At 43.7% G+C, this 17,707-nt stretch overlaps 1 long non-coding RNA gene across 1 annotated transcript; it reads left to right on the top strand.

Annotated features, from left to right (window-relative positions):
- Nucleotides 1-1,071: 1,071 nt before the first annotated feature.
- On the top strand, nt 1,072-17,011 carry LOC143766780 (uncharacterized). The gene is made up of 3 exons (XR_013213639.1): nt 1,072-1,508; nt 7,035-7,124; nt 16,710-17,011. It is a non-coding gene; the product is annotated as an uncharacterized LOC143766780 (long non-coding RNA).
- The last annotated feature ends 696 nt before the right edge of the window (nt 17,012-17,707 follow it).

Genomic DNA, 17,707 nt, shown 5'->3' with positions numbered 1-17,707 from the left:
GTCAATTCATCATTTGCTCTCCCCACCTTCAATTCATTAATATTTGCACTCTCCCATTCTTAAGTCATCATTTGCTGTTCCCTAGTCTCAATTAAAAATCATTTGCTCACCACCACCATCAATACAGCATTGTTCCCCCAACTTCAGTATATAATCCTTTACTATGCCCCCTTCAATTCATCATTTGCTCTCCCCCACCCTCAATACATCATAATTTGCTCTCCTTGTCCCCCACCGTCAATTCATCATTTGCTCTCCCTCGTCCCCCACCTTCAATTCATCCTTTGCTCTCCCCCACCCTCAATTCATCATTAGCTCTCACCCATCTGCAATATATCATCATTTACTTGTGGTAGTCAGCGTGCGTACATGCCGTCATTGCGTAAGCACCATCACGTGTCACCAGCTAAAGCACATGACAAAAAGACGGAGGGAGCTCCCTTGCGCTATGCTGACACCCCTGACATCAACCCATACCTGACCCGAACCCACTCCTGACCGTTACCCACCCCCACCCCACCCCTGACCCCAATTCACCACTGACACCTACCCACCCCTGACTCCAACCCATCCCTGACTCCAACCCACCCCTAACACCAACTCCCCCTGACCCCTGACACCAACCCACCCCTGATACCAACCCACCCCCCACCCCTAATTCCAACCCAACACTGACACCAACGCACCCCTGACACCAACTGTAAAGTAAGAAAAAATATTTTTAAAAGTATTTAAAAAATATAAAAGTTCAAATCACCCCAGTTTCGCCCCATTCAAAATAAAACAATAAAGAAAAAAAACACATATTTGGTATCACCACGTTCAGAATCACCCGATCTATCAATATAAAGAAAGGATTAATCTGATCAGTAAACGGTGCAGCAAAAAACCCCACAAAAACGTCAGAATTACAGTTTTTTGGTTGCCGCCACATTGCATTAAAATGCATTAATGGGTGATCAAAAGATCATATCTACACCAAATGGTATCAATAAAAACGGCAGCTCTGCAAACCAAAAATAAGCCCTCACCCAGCCCCAGATCACGAAAACTGGAGACACTATGGGTCTCTGAGAATTACGCAATTTATTTTTTTTTAGAAACTTTGGATTTTTTTTTCTCCACTTAAATAAAAAAGAACCTATACATGTTTGGTATCTACAAACTCGTAATGTCCTGGAGAATCATGATGAAAGGTTAGTTTTAGCATTTAGTGACCAAGGTAAAAAAAAGAAAGAAAGAAAAAAAACAATTGTGAAATTGGTGAAGGGGTTAATGGTTCCTACTATTCTATGACAGTAAACAGAGATCTTAGAAGAAGATTCAACTCCTTTGTGACAACGCATGAAATATGCACCTTAATAAAGACTTAAGACTGCCAGTGTCGGCCATGTCTAGCCGGGAAAGGAGGGACTTCCTCACAGAAGATTCATTCCTGTTGAAAACCTGAGGAACTCAGTCAGACAATGGTAGTGTGGGGGAGCCATTGTATCTGAGGTGACTGGGAGGTAGGACATCCTCTATTTTGTTTCATATCGCTTAATCGAATATTCTCCATTTTATTGCTGAAAACCCCAGCAATATTATCTGAAGTAAACTGAAAGCGATAAAATGTCTGCTTTTTTCTGAGGTAAAATGAGAGATAGCATCCTCCATTTTGTTTCATGTCGCTTCATCAAATATTCTCCATTTTATTTCAAATAACCCTGGCAATATTATCTGTCCTCCATTTTGTTTTAACCTTAAAGACAGAGCGAGTCCTCCATTTTGTATGAGGTAACCCAGAAGATAGCATCCTCCATTTTGTTTCCGGATGTGTGGAGAACATTCTCCATTTTACGTCTGACAGCCATGGGAACCAAAGTGTTTCCATTATTTTTTTGGTAAACAGAAAAAGATAAAATGGCGTGTGCTTTTGCTTAAGTAAAATTAAAAGAGAGAGAGAGAGTGAACATCTTACAATGTATCCTCCTATTTTTTTATAACCTTAAAGACAGAGAGAGAACTCCATTTTATCTGAGGTAAACTGGGAGATAGTAAGATCGTCCTCCAATTTATATGAGATAATTTGGGAAATGGCAATCTCCATTTTTGCTTCAGACAGCTTCATAGATCAATCCCTTTTTTTAATTACATCCTTGAGTGCCAAAGTGTTTCCATTATATCTGAGGTAAACAGAAAGAGATAACATGGCGTGTGCTTTTTCTGTGGTAAATTGAAAGAGCGAGTGAGAGAAAATCTTCAATAGTATCTGGGGTAATCTGGGAGATAGTGTCCTTCATTTTGTTTTAAACTTATAGACAGATCAAGTTCTCCATTTTATCTGAGGTAACCTTAGAGGTAGTGTCCTCCATTTTGTCTTAACTCTAAGATCCTATCCAAATATGTAGTAGTATAATAATATCAGCAAATACCGCCAATTAAAAATGTAGTATAGTTCTCCTGAAAACCTATGTTAACTAACTAAGGGAGCAATCAGAAGGCCGTATCACAAGGGTGACAATCACTTCGCAGTGTGTGGACTGGCCGGTGGCTATCCTGACCCGAGTGTGATAGCTGCATAGAAATACATGCTGTCACGCTCGGGTCAGGAGAACCGCCTGACTGCATCCTAATTGTCACTATATGAGTGCTCGTAACCACTGCAATTGGACATTGGAATACCCCTTTAAGGACAGAGAGAGTCCTCCATTTTACCAGAGGTAACCTGGGAGATAGCGTCCTCCATTTTGTCTTAGACGGAAAGTCGTATTCTCGTCTCCAAGATCCTATCCCAATATGTAGTTAATGTAAAAATTATAATAATATTAGCAAATACCTTCACTTAGAAATGTTATATAGTTCTTCTGATAAGCTATGTTGCTTATTCCATGTGCAGGCATACGTATCTATGGTTACGACCACTAACAACTAACTAACTTTTACACTATGAGTGGTTGTAACTATGGAGGCAAAAAAAGTGTTCTTTAGGCCTCGCGGGGACAGGGGAGTTGGAAGAAATACTATACAGATATGATAGAGGGAAACAAATGGAATCCAATCGAAAAGGGAAAGGGCTTAACACCTAAAAAGTCCCACCTGTAGGGCCCTAAATCTTCATAACCCCTACTTAAATGGTGGAGGTTGGCACCCTAAAAATGACGTAATGGCGTCCGTGCTCAATGATGGCTTGATCCCGGTATAACCCTAATGTTCCCTAACAAAGCACATAAGGATTAGGATATGTGATAATAACAATGGTCAACCCCAGACTTATCGATAGTGCTAAGGGAATCACAAACAGGCAATGCCTCCATCATATAAGAAAGGAGTACATGTCTAAAGAATCATGTGACGGCAACAACGCGTTTCGCCTATGAGATGTCAGCCTTGAGATCATTTGTGATCTGAGGGAAATCCTGAAAGTACAGATAAAATACAATTTTACCACATTAACGATCTTTAGAGCCAAATCCACATTACCCGATTTCCTCACTCTCCATCACACTCTCAGTTTTTTTATTCATTTTTCACGCAGATTATGGATACTAGATTCTGTAATGGGACTAGTGTCATGTCGGACGCTGTTCAGACCAGGTCGTTCGACAGACAGCGGTAATTCCGCTTTTGACCACTATTTTCTCATTGGCGTCGGCTAGATTCTATCTAGCTGTTCTGGAGTTAATTTACCTGATCCTCGGATTGGAAGCTGGGCCATGCCCATTGCCTTTAAATAGTTCTCCTGATCATTGGGCTTCGCCGATTATAGCTTCTGTCTTGTGCGTTGTTATCTCGGTCTGGAGTGGAGAGCTGGTTGTTGGAGATTCGTTGCTGGTGGTGTATTTTCCTTTGTCTTATTTACTTCTTCCTATATTTGTATTTATTTTGCCCTGCACATTTATAGTGTATTCCTGAGTGACTGCGGCGTGGTGTATATTTTCCTTTATCCTTGTCTGTGCTAACTGTGGGTATTGGTGTATTACCAACACTGGGTGGTGGGCGGAGGTTTCAGCCTAGGGTTGAAGCAGGAGACAGGGTGAGGTTCGAGGCCTGGACATGCACACCATCAGTGTAAACTCCAGGTAGAGGGTCAGACAGGATTTCCCTAGTCTGATGGAAATTGCAGGGGCCCGGGTTATTAGCTCTCGCTCACCTAGTCTCCCCATGACAAGTAGATGCAGGGAACTAGTATCACATCTCCTTTAGAAATGGTAATAGAGAGCTCTGGGTGGCACAGGTGTGGAGGTCTATGGTGGCTGAGACCTGTAGTGCCATTCATTCTTCCAGTATGGGTATGTGTGCTGTTCAGCTGGCGTAATCAGCTTCCGGCTTCGGCCAATTGGACCTCACCAAACCCTACTGAAGGACCCAGTTTACAGAGGTTAAAGGGTGAAGGCCTGGGAAACTTCTGGGATTTAGTAAATGGAGTGACGAGTGCTAAGCTTGTCTGTGGTAACCATTTTTAGAGCTGCCAGGAGACCCCCATTACTAGGGCTAATTGCCATATGTGGAGTCAGGAAGAAATGTTTCCCCCTAATATGTGACAATTAGCATGGTTTTCTTTCCTTTCTATGGGTCAATATTTTAGGATAATGGTTGAAATCGAACGACTTCAACCCTAAAAAATGATGAAACTCATGTCAAAACACTCAGCATGTCATTTTCTACATGACCCTGGGTTTCGCCCGTCAGCTTTTTCCTGGGGTAGCACAGATACTGCTAGTGTGTTGAAGAGAGAGAATTCAGCTATCGTTCGTGTGGCAAATTTGTTTTTACTTTTTTATGGTGAAGCGTGTTGGACCATTTTATTGAACTTTCCATTGTTTCAGTCTTACCGGTGTCATTTTAGTGGAAGGAGTTAACAATTTTAGCGATATGTTTGGTTGCTGGCGGTAAGTGTTCTATTTCTCTACAGTGCGCTCTCAGGGGAAGAGAAGTATTAGATAATGTCTTATCTATTGATATCATAAACAAAAAAAAAAGCAGCCAAATCCCGGGGGACTGAAACGATCATTTTGGTCAAGAGACCACAGAGGTTCCAAAATTCTTCACTCCTAGCAGAATTTTTAGTGCGCATTCTTGAGTAGCGTCGTGACTGTACATAGCTGTAACTTGACCTAGTGAACACGATATATAATCCAAGTCAAATGAGGATACGGCCCGGACCGGATTCTGGAATTATCTCCTTGTGGGAAGAAGGAATGTAAACAGCTCACAGGCTCTGATGGACAAGAATCCAAAATCTATATGCGGCCCATGGTACATATATATGTAGTGAAGGATATATTTATTTGATCCCTTGCTGATTTTGTAAGTTTGCCCACTGACAAAGGCATGAACAGTCTATCATTTTAGGGGAAGGTAAATGTTAACATTGAGAGATAGAATATTTAAAAGTAAAATCCAGAAAATCACAATGTATAAATTATATAAATGTATTTGCATTTTGCAGTGAGATATAAGTATTTGATCCCTCTGGCAAACAAGACTTAATACTTGGTGGCAAAACCCTTGTTGGCAAGCACAGCAGTAAGATGTTTTTGTATTTGATGAGGTTTGCGCACATGTCAGAAGGAATTTTGGTCCACTTCTCTTTGCAGATCATCTCTAAATCATTAAGATTTGAAGCTGTCGCTTGGCAACTCGGAGCTTCAACTCCCTCCATAAGTTTTCTATGGGATTAAGGTCTGGAGACTGGCTAGGCTAGTCCCTGACCTTAGTGTGCTTCTTTTTGAGCCACTCCTTTGTTGCTTTGGCTGTATGTTTTGGGTCATTGTCTTGTTGGAAGACCCAGCCACGACCCATTTTTAATGTCTTGGCGGAGGGAAGGAGGTTGTCACTCAGGATTTTACGGTACATGGTTCCATCCATTCTTCCATTCAGGGTCGGTCTGGCCTGGCGGGGAAGCGGGGATCTCCCCGGTGGGAGAGAAAAAAAAGTCTACAGTTTTTAGGGGTGTGGGCCCTTTAAAACCCCAGGCACAGTCTGTGCATGGGCGCACTTCCCGATCAACACTAACTAGCGTGCTCCTGTCGTCACTAACATATGACATCAGTGTCATGCGCCGCAAGCAAAGGGCACACACAAGTCAGCCGTTGGCCTCTGCTAGGTCGGCAGCCATATTAATAGGAGTGCGCTGGACTTGCAGAGGAAGAGGACGCCCGGGCGGCGCGCCCGGGCTGGGAGCGCAGGCAGGTAGGAGGAATCTTTTTTTTTTCTCTTCTGTCAATGCGGCCAGAACAAAGGACCAGTATGGATATTTGAGGATGGGGGGAAGAGCAACACAAGGGACCAGGACGGATATATGGGGGAGCAGCAAATGGGGCAATGATTGATATATGGGGGAGAGTAGCACAAGGGATCCAGGATGGATACATTGGGGGGTGCACCACAAAGGACCAGGATGGATATATGGGGGGGAACGCCACAAAGAGCCGGGATGGATATATGGTGGGGAGCAGCACAAGGAACCAGGATGGATATATTGAGGGGGCAGCACATGAGACCATGATTGATATATGTAAGTCAGGACAAGGGACCATGTTGGATATATGGGGGTCAGGATAGATTTATGGGGGAGCAGGACAAGGGACATATGGGATCCTATATGGATAGCTAGGAGGGAGGATGGATAGCTGGGGCCAATGCTGCAGATATTGGGGCCAGGCTAGACAAGGGACATGGGGGGCCAGGCTGGGGCATATTATAAAATAAAGAGAGCCAGGCTGGGCAAGATTATTAATTAAAGGGGGCCAGGGGGAGGGACTTAATTACTGTTTGTGGCCCAGAATGAGGAACATGCTGTATTAGTTTATGGCGACTAGTGGGGAAAATAATTTCTTTAGGATCCAGTTAGGGACTTTATTACTACTGTAAAAGTTACTTTTTAAGAAACTGTTTTCCATGGAGGGAACAAAAGGGAGGTCCTGTTAGTGTGCAGTGTGACACTATGTCACATTTTTTCTTCATCTGACATACTGTAGAAGTCAGAGAAAAAGTGGGGAAAGTGCTCTTGAAGTGATCAGGTATTGATGACTGTGTGTTATTTTTTGCAGAGACGAGTCCTGGCTGGAAGAAGTGATGGCAGTCTGTGCTTGTTGAAGAAGAAAAGCGAAGATAATGGACTTCAACTACAGATGCCACTGGTGAGTCAGTGTATTACATGTACACGCACACTATATGCTGTGTTCAGCGCTCTCTGTGTATAATGTCACTGGTGATTAGTGTGTTTACCTGTACACTATACACTATTTACAGAGCTCCTGTGTATAATGTCACTGGTGATCACTGTATTACCTGTGCAATATATGCTGTATACAGAGGTCCTGTGTATAATGTCACCTGTGATCACTGTATTACCTCTACACTATACACTATATACAGAGCTCCTGTGCATAATGTCACTGGTGATCCCTGTATTACCTGTACACTGACACTATACACAGAGCTCCTGTGTATAATGTCACTGGCGATTCCTGTATTACCTGTACCCTGAAAATATATACAGAGCTTCTGTGTATAATGTCACTGGTGATTCCTGTATTACCTGTACCCTGACACTATATGCAGATCTCCTGTGTATAATGTCACTGGTGATCACTGTATTATCTGTACACTGACACTATATACAGAGCTCCTGTGTATAATGTCACCGGTGATCACTGTATTACCTGTACATTGACACTATTTACAGATCTCCTGTGTTTAATGTCACTGGTGATCACTGTATTACCTGTGCACTATATGCTGTATACAGAGGTCCTGTGTAAAATGTAACCGGTGATCACTGTATTACCTGTACAGTGAAACTATATACAGAGCTCCTGTGTATAATGTCATTGGTGATCACTGTATTACCTGTACAGTGCCACTATATAGAGCTTCTGTGTATAATGTCACTGGTGATCCCTGTATTACCTGTACACTGACACTATATAAAGAGCTCCTGTGTATAATGTCACCGGTGATCCCTGTATTACCTGTACACTGACACTATACACAGAGATTCTGTGTATAATGTCACTGGTGATTCCTGTATTATCTGTACACTGACACTATATACAGAGCTCCTGTGTATAATGTCACTGGTGATCACTGTATTACCTGTACATTGACACTATATACAGAGCTCCTGTGTATAATGTAACTCGTGGTAATAATAGTGTTGTTAGTATTGTGGTTTGTATTCATGATCAGTATTCAGTATTGTAGAATTTGATCACTATGTGGTGGTGATATGTGGTCTGGTCATGGTGTGGCGGTATTTGTTTCTTGTACATGGTATTATTCGGTCACTATGTGGTGGTAATATGTGGTCTGGTCATGGTATGGCGGTATTTCTTCCCTGTATGTGGTATTATTGGTCTTGGTATAGTGGATTGTGTTGTGCATTGCTTTCATTTGTTCTCTCTGATATTAATTAGGAGAAGATTCTTTATTTCTATTAGAGATTAGATACTTGGAACACAGCGGCAGAGATGCACTTACAAGGGTTCTCCTGTGAAAAAAAGTAGTCACCTCTCTACAGGATAAGGGATAACATCAGAAAAAGAAAAATTGTACACAGGAGCCAATTATAATAAAAAATACAAAATTGTATTGACAAAAAAGAACCAAAAAGACAGACAAGGTTATTAATGGTGGGAAACCAAAAAATTGACACCACAAACCCACCCCATGTTATAAAGAGGTTGTACATGGAGACTGATAAACTAGCACACTTCACAAGATAATGCATCCAAGAAAGAGGCAAAAATTCCTAGTGAAAAAAAACTTCGCCCAGAAGAGTCAATAGCCGAAACGTACGTACGGGCAGCACTGGCACCCAACTGAGGTAGCCTTTGTACCATCTTGATATTTTTTCCCTTGCAGTCCTTCACACTCCTTCAGGATAAAGTTTTTTCACTAGGAATTTTTGGCTCTTTCTTGGATGCATTATCCTGTGAAATGTGGTAGGCTCTAACTAACATGTGGTCGGTTCCTGGTGTAAATTTTTTGGTTTCCCACTTTTTAATAACCTTGTCTATCTTTTTTATTCTTTTTTGTCAATAAATTTTTTTATTATTATTAATTATTATTTTTTATTATGATTAGTTCCTGTTTACATTTTTTCTTTTTCTGATTCTACCATATTGTACTGAACCCTATATATGTCCATTTTTGTTAGGCACTTTATCATTATTTCTTACATATTGTATTTGGTGTATTTTGATTTGATGCCCTAATTATTAACCCAATGCCTCCATATAGGAGAAGTGATAACGTATTGATTGGTGGGGGTCTTACTTCTTGGACCCATTCAGCAAAATGTGGAACTTTTTATCCCCATTAGACTGGAGTGGCATGTCTGACTTGACCACTGATCCATTCATTTCCTCGGTGGCTGCACTTGTTTTTTTCTGGAAGCCCCAAAGAGAATGAATGGAGCTGCTGTCAGACCTCTTACAAGCCGCTGCATTTTAAAATGGGGATAATTGTCCTGTCAGGGATAAAACTTCCTCATTCTACCAATTATGGCTGCAGCGCCCCAGAGTCCTGGTCCTTGCAGTAATGTCGCTCTTCCACCAGGGGGAGTGATATTACGTCTGATGGTACTAAAGGAGTTCACCTTGCCAGGTATCACAAGTCACACACTACACTTCACACTCCAGTCCACCAGGGGGAGCCTTGCTCCTGTCTATTAAGGCACTCCTCACACACGGGTAAAACTGATGGGTTGGATAGGAAGTTAGTCAGACGCTGCCTGGGTTTGACCCAGAGAGGAACTGTCAGGCAGAGAGGGGGAAAAGGAGGAACATCTGAGCTGCAGACAGAGGGTCCCTGTCAGGGGTGGGATCCTGGCAGAGACCTAGCACGAGATAGAGAGCTACGGAGCTGCGCCTGCCCCACGTGCGGCAGCATCCTAAGAAAGGACACGAAGAGAAGTGTATTGTGGAGAGTGAGAAATGAAGTCACAGCACAAGGAGATAACACCGAGAGGAGTTCTGCCCCAAGATCGGCAGCCTCCTTCTGAGGCGCGTAGCCAGTGGCCGGAACACCGAGGGAGTAATTGACTCTACGCATTACTTCAGAGACCGGCAGGACAGTCAATTCCAAGTTGGCTGCCCGACCTTAATAACTAAGAAGACACGGTGGCAAATTGTGGGGGTCGGGGCGTCTCTAGGGTCCCTACAAACAAGCCCCAGGCTATCCCAGTCATACGGGTTGTCCTATCCATACCATCTGGGGGACAGAGAGGAAGAAATAACATCAAGAACATTTACAAAAGTTGTGAGGACTATCTCGTGGTGCTCAGTAGGGAGGTACTACAACACACAGGCGCTAGTAGGAAGGCTACTGATTTCCACCTGGATAAGGGAACTCTGGATGTGCCTTCGGACCGGCCGGACTCCGCCTACCCTGTGATCTGTATTCTGGACTGTGGATGCTGAAGTCTTCAGTAAAGGTAAAGAGACTGCACCCTTTGTGTCCTCGTTATTCATTGCGCCTTACATCGTCCACCATCACCATCTACACTCCTGGGAGGCCCTGGGGATACACTTCACCTGTGGGAAAGAACACCATCTAGCTGCCATTCCATCTCCCCAACGGACCCCTAAGCAGCGTCGGTCACCCTGACTGAACACCACAGGTGGCGTCATGAACAATTCCCTTATATATAAACTCTTTTGCTGGATGTCCCTCAAAGGGCCACGGACCGGGTCGGGCCACCGTGACATCCCCAGAACCGAGAGACACCCGGTACCGAGTACCCCATTGCCCTTAACGTGGGGGCGATCCATCTATGGCGTCACAAACAGGATCTACTTAAGCCTGAAAATCAGGTCATGTGTGCCTAAGAACTGTATTGGAACTGTGATTTAATGCAAGGACTGTGTGTTGCCATTTGCCGCCAAAATTCCCGCCAAAACTGCCGCCATTATAGCACCATGAGGAGCGCATGAGAAGAAGATGGGCATGGAGTTGTGGGCGTGAACGAACTGAGAAGCGCGAAAAACAATGGCCGCCCAGTCTAAATACTTCTGTATCTTGAAGGCGTGTCCGTCAGCAACCGAGGTCCGCCTCCTGATTCTCCATGGCGGGCGGAGACAGCAAAAACGAAATCGATCCCCAGGAGAGGAAGGAATGGAGCTAGAGATCAGAGGGGACCCTCGCAAAAGAATGGCTCCGCACAGATCCCCGTCACCGGAGGATTGCTCCGGTATGCCACCGCTGGAGAGGATGGACCCCTAAGAGCTGTCCACAGGACCTCCGCTGCCTGTACCAGCTCTGGCGCCAACCCCAGAGGAATGGAGTGTCGTCGGAAGAGTCACCTCACGAGCGGATACTCGGTGCCCTGATAGGCTGGGATTTGGCATCCCTCCCGCCTTTACTCCGCTTGTCGCCGCGGCTGCTGGAACCCCGGAGCCTCCGTCACCAGGCCCGGAACTACGCGAGCATAAACTTGGGCCCTTTCCATGGGGAGAATACCGGCAGCATCTGATCGCAGAGTACAAGAGGGAAGTTGAGCGGGAGGCTCGAGGCAACTTGTTGGATGACTCACTACCGAAGTGGGGTGTTGTGGTGGTATACCAACCTCAAAAAGAAAAGGGATTCATCCAGGAGATCGAGTCGTCGGTGAGAGTCCACGTTCACCGGTACGAGGTGGAGTCCTGCCTGTGCGGAGACGGCGCGGACTCCGTCCTGAAACCTGGAGATGCTGTGACCTACCACCGGTACCAGAAAGAAAACAGCTGGTGGGCCCGGGATGTGCAGAAATGCACCGCCCTCTTGGCGGTATCCAGGGCCCTGGAGGAAGACCTTACAGCTGAGGTGGCTGCGGCAGCCCCTGCTGTAATGTGCATCATCCACCAGAACACCCAGACTTTTATTGCTGCGCACGACCTGACCGTGCATGAGAAACAAACTCACGGAGTGTACCCGGCGCCGGGAGTGAGCTTGGACGCGAACTATCCCAAACCACAGAGGGCTACATGTCAGGTAAAGCCCTGGTGGAGGCCTCCAGAGTAAACCTTGGAGAACCGAAAACTCTATATAGTTCTTTTAACTGTTTGTTCTTCCTTTGCTGCTTAAACCCGTTTAGGGTTAACTCTTAAAGGGATCCCTTTGTTTACCCGGGATCCCTATTATTTCAAGTTTTTCTATTTTTCATCTAAAGAACTGCGGAATCATGAACTGTGCATGGTCACAAACTGTTCCTGTACATAGTTTGCACCTTCTTAAAGGTGCTCTTTACTGGTTTTACATAGGATGCTTTTACAGAGACTGCCTCTTAACAGAAACTGCTGTTAATTATGCTGTAAAATAACTGCTTTGCTTTACAGACCTGAAGAAAAACCCGTTGGTGTGGCAGAATTCCGGGTCAGGATTACACGTCTTGTAGCCCACCCAAGACCAACGTTTGGGGGTTCGTAACGGGTCCCTCATATTACATCACGTCATGTTGCCTTTAAAAAGACTTGGGAATTAATGATGTAATTATTTGCACCACCTCTGAAAAGACTTGGCGTTTCCTCTTAAAGGGAATGTTTTGAAAGTGATAATGGTGTTTAAAGAAGTTAGATAGCAATAGTGTTTTACATAGTGATAGTATGTAGTTAGAAGGTTAGTGATAAGAAATGTTTAATGATGTACTTTAAATAAAATGGAGGACAAGAGAAAGTTGGAAGAAAGATGCGGTCTAGCCTGTAGTGGAGGTGAAGCCTGTTCAGCATTTCAATAAAGTGAACCCGTAGGGGTTAGTGAGTCCTCTAGAGAGCTATAGATAGATGGTTAATAGACTTTGCACTTAAGGAAAATGTTAAATTATTGTTATAAGATAAGCACTTAGTAGGTAGGATACCTGTATGGTAATTGGTTCTATAGATAGATAATAACTGTTTCCAATCTGCCTTTTGCACAATGTAAATATGTTCTTGTTTGTAACGTTCAAGTGTCCTCACCTCCCATAAAGGGAAGCACTGTTAAATTAATTTGTTTACAGCATTCCAAAAATTTTGTATGTCTTTTGTTAACCTGTAATTGCTGTTTTCTTTTCCCAGTCCCGGAGTACTGAATTTAACGGGGGGAGGGGGGGAGTGCTGGTCGTTGCAGTAATGTCGCTCTTCCACCTGGGGGAGTGATATTATGTCTGATGGTACTAAAGGAGTTCACCTTGCCAGTAGTGTTGAGCATTCCGATACCGCAAGTATCGGGTATCGGCCGATATTTGCTGTATCGGAATTCCGAGTTTTTGTGATATCGGAATCGGAAGTTCCTAGTGTATGGTTCCTAGGGTCTGGAGGAGAGGAGACTCTCCTCCAGGCCCTGGGATCCATATTCATGTAAAAAATAAAGAATTAAAATAAAAAATATGGATATACTCACCCCTCCGGCGGACCATGGACCTTAGCGATGTAACCGGCAGCCTCCGTTCCTAAGAATGCAGTGAGTTTAGGACCTGCGATGACGTCGCGGCTTGTAATTGGTCGCGTGAGCGGTCACGTGAGCGGTCACGTGACCAATCACAAGCCGCGACGTCATTGAAGGTCCTTCACTCTGCATTCTTAGGAACGGAGGCTGCCGGTTACATCGCTAAGGTCCAGGTCTAGTGCAGATTTTACTGTTATGGTTTGTGGGTGCCATGACCCACTGGGAGAGTGGACTTTTAGGGGCCTATATATAGGAAACTCCCCAAAAGTGATACCATTTTAAAAAACGCACCCCTCAAATACTTTAAAGGAAAAAGCAAAATCGCAAAGCTGAAAAATTGCTGAAGCATTAAGCAAGCAGTTAAAGGGGTTGTCCACCTTCAGGAAAGAGGCCCCAAACTGTGTTATACACATAAAATAACAAACTAAGCAGGTATTCATCCTCTCTAGGTCAAACATCGGCTCCAGTGTGTGTTTTGGCTGCAGTAACTACGTCACCTCAACAACGAGCATCTCCGCTCTAGGCAGTCATGGTGCTAATCGGCTCATGCACTTGACTCAAGGTCGGAACAGTTGCGAAATGCACAAGCACCGCTGCAACCAAGACAGGGTGAGTACCTGCTGAGAATATTTTAGGTGTTTTACACAGTGTGGGGCTCACTCTCTTTTCATGTCATTAGTCCCACTACATGGCAAGTATCAGTTGATCTGTGATATCTCTTTTTCCTATTTTTATGTTGCCATTCTTCAGACAGGACATACAATCTTATCCTGGTATTATGCTCATATTACTGTTTATGTGGAAAATGGAGCTGCATCTGCTCCATGGGACTTCCATTGTATATCGAAACAACGGCCAAGAGGGGATTTCAGTCTGTCATTATACCAGAAACTGAACTGTCATCAATGCGCCACACAAACAATTTGACAACAACTGCTTGAACATAAAGGGATTAGAGACTGGCTGTAGTGCGAAACTTCAGCTACCATGAAGATATTATTCACCGATGTTCTGCACGTCTACGACGATGTTAGATTAGCACTCACCAACACATGCTAGTAAACAGTGTTGAATGAAATGGAATATACACTTTCCTAAAAAGTATCTTCAGAAGGTTTCAAAGAAGTCTGTAGCTGGACCTATAATATAATTTTTTTTTAACCCACTAAGGGGTCCTTAGTGACAAATGGGAGTGAACCTCGTCCATAGCCCACTTCCAATATAACAATAGAATTTGCATGGTTGCGTTAACAGATTTTCTTTAGAACACTCATTTAGTGATTATCTTTCCGATCACTCGATGAACGAGCATAATGCTCATTTATTAGGTGAAATGCCTGGATTGCAAGATACATAAACTGTTGTTAGATTATTTACACATATCTCATCAAGTCTCCGGCACCCGTTCTGACAAGCGGTGGACACCGCGTCATGCTCCGGACTCAGCTCCCAGCCCATTTCACTAATGGGAGCGCGATATTATCTTCCACATTATCTTCTAAGTGACTCTCACCAGATTTATTCCGAGCTGTGACGAAACTTCATTTTTTTACCCTTTCAGTACGTAACTGAAGAAGGTCGAGTAGACCGAAACGTTTTATTGGTGCTACACAATAAAATATAAAGTTACATGCATTTAAGTTGAGTGCCAGGTTCTTTTACATTTATGTTATATGGTGTGGGAACCTACCTGTGCACCCGTTTAGATGTGCTCACGTTTTGTTCTATCCACGTACAGCAAACGTTATCTATACTAGAAGATAAGTCAAAATGTAGCCAGACCTGAGGATCATAGAGGAGAAGATGGCCAGGCTGGGGCATATGTTCTCCTACAGGGAAATTGAGATAGAGTGGCACACCAAGGAGCATGTGGCCCACATCAAATGTACTTTAAGAATAGTCGTGAGGAGCTGTAGCAATGCACTTCAGTCAGTGAGGTCCTCACACGAATGAAAGATGGTGGTTCCCAAATAGGTTTGCTGGTCTAATCCAACATGTAACAGAAGTAATGTGCCAACAGATGTAAGTATGAAGTTCCTGCTTCCAGATGGTACAGAAGATGTGTTCTCAAAGTGTTATGCTTGTTATCTGATGTATATAATTCTCATCAGTATGTTCAGTAAAACAAAAGTTTATTTTTAGTCTCCCTTACTTCATTGGGTACTGGCAGCATGCGGTCTGCAGTGGTGTATCGCTAAGGTAAAGGTAAACACACCCAGTCAGGATCCCCATTTTCCTGTAGCATAGCAAGGTGCAGATGCGACCATCGGCCACGGCCATCCCGCCCATTGCATGGTAACTAGCCCGAGAACTACTGAGGCTGGAGAGAAATCATTAGAATTGCAACAAATGACTTTTGTGCCAGTGGGTTTTGTGCCAGTAGTCGAGCTCGATATTTTAATTAGGTGGTCAACTAGCAGAACATATCAAACGATTTAGACAGGCCAATAATGTTATGAACACTCATTTCCAATTGCATCTTTTAAGCTGGTTTATCCCTTGAAAACAGAGATTTATGATTGGGGTCAGGACGATTATTAACTCTACTGCTCCCATTGGACCTCTGTAAAGAGGACAGTAAATGAGCTCTGATGAGCATGACAATCGTCAATCAGTGCTGGCAAATGGTTGGAATTCAACCTGCTTATATAATTTAGAAGATTGTAATATTTTCCTAAATTTACTCATGAAGACAGTTTTTGCTGGGATTGGTTGACCGTATAATGTGTTTGGGGTCTCCCTAATCATCTGAAGTAAGGACTGGTGGGCTTGAATTTACTCATCCCATCCTTAGGTTTCTGTAGGCATACTGGCTGAGGCTGGCAAAAGTTTATCTTCCTCTCCTTGTAGATAAGACATGAATTCTCAGCTGAACTAAGTGTTAATGTACAATATCTGGGTTAATTCGGGAGGTATAGCTGGACCCCGGAGATGCCTAGGCAATCTCCTAAAATTGGTTGAGTCATTTTCACTTCTGCATAGTACGGGCATTGTGCTATTCATTGCTTTGAGAGGGAAAGCTGCAATTGAATCTATGGACTCTTGAAGTTTCATCAAAGCTTTTCATGGATTGAAAGCAACATGAAAAGCTTCATGAAGGAGTGGAAGTTCAGTCCTCAACGTTCTTCCCATATAGGTGGATTATGGGATTGCAGCACTGACGTCGCTCAGCACATTCTGAAGTCTTAGCTATTTGAGTTAAACACCACACTTCTGACTTCTGAGTGTTGGTCACTCCTGTAGCCACCATAATTAACTCGAACCCTTTCATATGTGTTTCAGTCTCTATATATTTTATCTCCAGCTTTTCTCCCCACTAGAGCACCTGCCTTCTTTAATTCCAGCGATCTTTATAAGAACCACTGGAAATGTGTGCAACACTTAATCGATTGCTTTTGAAACAGATGGAAGAAAGAATTTCTCAGTCGTTTTAACAAGTTTTCAGAAAGTGACTAGAGCAGAAACCAAAGCTTCAAGTTTCTCAAAGATGATCTATCAAATAAAGACCTATGGACTCTCAAAGTCCTTGGAACCAATCCATGACTACATGACCCTCGTGGTATGGAGAAACGTCCTTCTGACATTGGGAAACTACTCCCTTAAAGGGAAGAAATGCCACTATGGTTAGGTAAGTCCTATTGTCCAAACACTCATCCAAACATACCAGACATGATGCATCGAGAAAACCTTCCCCACACCATTACTACACCTCCACCAGCCTAACAAAATGGGGTCATAACTATGAGAGGAGCCAGGTTGCATCAAGAACACCTTCCCTCCGCCAGCCTGACACAATGGCTTTGTCCATCCAGAGGCATCAGAGGAGTTAAGGGGTGCTAAGAAACTATTTTAGGCATCTCCATCAGCCTGACAGAACATAAATGAGTCATCCATCCACAGGTACACAGGTATCAATGTCAAGTAATAGTATTAGGTGCCTACTTGGTAGGTCTTAGTGTCCTACCACCCAGAAACAGCTATCAGAGAAGCAAGGGTGCACCAAGAAATGCTTCCCGTACCATTCCTCTACCTGCATCAATCTGACAGCATATATTCTTCCATCCATAGACATCTAGGGAGCCAGGGTGTATTAAGGAAACCTTCCCTCCACCAATCAAGGTCATCCACCCACGGGAATCGCTGAGGACCAGGGTGTGCCTGATCATCCGCGATTATCAGTCATCCATGCTGAGTAATAAGCGTTGTATACGACTGCTGTTTTCTTGACAGTAAACCTCTCAGTCATTGGAGAAGTTCTTCACATCCTCCTATGATGCCTTCATGAAAACAATTCTTCACACCATTCACCTTTTCATCA

This window comes from Ranitomeya variabilis, chromosome 4, assembly GCF_051348905.1.
Source record: "Ranitomeya variabilis isolate aRanVar5 chromosome 4, aRanVar5.hap1, whole genome shotgun sequence".
NCBI classification, from domain to species: domain Eukaryota; kingdom Metazoa; phylum Chordata; class Amphibia; order Anura; family Dendrobatidae; genus Ranitomeya; species Ranitomeya variabilis.
The sequence above is the reverse complement of the archived record's forward strand: the minus strand, read 5'-3'. Positions and strand labels throughout refer to the sequence as shown.